The sequence below is a fragment of the Tachysurus vachellii genome, chromosome 11, assembly GCF_030014155.1.
Source record: "Tachysurus vachellii isolate PV-2020 chromosome 11, HZAU_Pvac_v1, whole genome shotgun sequence".
Lineage (NCBI taxonomy): Eukaryota > Metazoa > Chordata > Actinopteri > Siluriformes > Bagridae > Tachysurus > Tachysurus vachellii.
The window spans coordinates 8,327,795-8,330,000 of record NC_083470.1 but is presented as its reverse complement, the minus strand read 5'-3'; positions in this window follow the sequence as shown (position 1 = coordinate 8,330,000).

The window sequence follows — 2,206 nt, the reverse complement described above, 5'->3', positions numbered from 1 at the left end:
GTGTTGAAGGTTTCTGGACCAGCCAAGCAATATGCCTGGTTGGATTTAATCAAATTTAAGCTAACCACAGCTGCCATGACAGTATGCTTTAAGGAATGTTGTGTTGTAACCATCTGAATCAATGCAGCAGCTTTTTATCTCTAGAAACCTGCTATTATAAAACACAGACACAGGCTCCTGAATGCCTGAGGTTTAATACAAAACTCCATATTTCAACAAAACGACTTTGTTTTCTGTTAATGTGGTTCTTTACTGTACATTTTCCCAAAGCATTAATAGTGTCATATTTTAGAACATCTAAAGATTCCCATCTTGGCCAGGTCTCAGTAGCAGCAAACTTTATCAAAAGGGAAACGCAATCTTTTCCCTTTTCCTTAGTTTTTTGCTTGGAGAAGTTGTTCACCTTGGTGCACATGTATTTACAATTTGTAATATCTGCTATACGTCTTTTAATCGTCGCTTGGCGTGGCCATTATCCACTTTCTAATCCACTCCATAAAACATAAATGGTTCTCAGTAGTTATAGATACTGTATATAGATAATCTTGGGATCAGTGCCTTTTTGATTAATCTGATCATTTTCATAACATTTATCTATTTATGGTTTTCTGTCATTTTGAATATTAATCCTTGGCGCTGCAGTATATAAATCTGTAGCACAGGCTTTTCTACACAGATCATTTCTTACCAGGAATTCCAAACTGACTGTATACAACTGTAGAATGGACATTATTTATAATCCCACTTTCCAGTCTTTAAAGTAATTCATACTCTCTGTTTATAATCATTTATAACTTCTGGTGTCACCGTAATGAGGATAGGTTCCATTTTCAGTCTGGTTCCTCTCAAAGTTTCTTCCTCATACCATCATGCTTGCTCACTAGGGATAAACAAGGATAAATGCAAATACATTTAAATAAAGATTTTATGTTCTGTGAAGCTGCTTTGAGATGACATCCATTGTTAAAATTAAAATCTAATTGAATCGAAGACCCGCTAGATGTACTTGTGTTCCATGTCAGAGAATTGATAGAGATCAAGTGTATCTACTTATAGATCTGTTATATTTATAGGATCGGTTATATTTCACTAATGTGGTTCTTTTTAATCTATAATGCCACAGATAGATACCAATGTGAAAAAGCATGCTAATGCAAATAATACTGTACGATAAACCGACAGTGTCTCAAAGTTGCATGGATATAATAACGTTAATTAGTGAGCAATATATACTGATGATTTCTGACATCTCTAATGATAGATTTATTCTACACTTCTCGTTGTTTGTCTTAGTCTATATTTACAGAAATGTATTAGGTTTAAATCCAATTATTTTTGATGGCAGCTACACACTACTTTTAAACTAGCCAATACAATACTACCTGCAGACGTCTTTTCCCCATCATCACCCCGTCGCCCAACAGTGATCGTTCAATGCTTTTAAGACCCTGGGTTACTGATCTGAAAGTCCTTGGTTCAAGCCTCATCATCGGCAGTGGCACTGTCAGGCTCTTAACCCTGTCCACCCTGGGAGCGCTGTATCATGGCTGACTCTCCAAACAACTTGGAGTATGTGAAGAAAAGTATTTCATTCTGCTGTAACTTTCATGTATATTTGACAAATGAAGCCTTCTTCCACTAAACACTGCTACCCTGGCATCTATCAATTCCACCTTCTTATTATATTCATTCTATGTGTTTGTATGCTCTGTTTTATCCCTTTTTATATAGTTGTTTTCTCTTATATTTGATTTTCCAAGTATTTTCTTCCCAATATATTATAAATTCCTGCTTTTGTGTTTGACTTTAATTTGTTTGATGTCAGAACAATCATTTAGATATCATTAAATATATATGTGGAAGATTCCACAGCTCCAATGTGTGTATATATAATATTCAGTCTGTTCAACAGCTACAGACATGCTGTGGTTTTACTATAAATCTCTAACTCTCTTTCTGAAACTTTGAGCATTTTGAAGTAAAAGACTGAACAGTTTCTTGTCTCATTGTCTCTGCTTTATAATTGTTGCCTCATAGGTGCAGGGTCCAAGTTTGGATTTTGGGTTACTGTGTTTCCTCTGTGTTCTCCTGTTTCCCTTTACCTCCCCAAAACATCCTAGTTAGGGGATTTGCTATGCTAAATCAACCACATGTGAATCTATATCAATGAATATTTAAGTTAAGATATTGGTACATTTTTCCACTT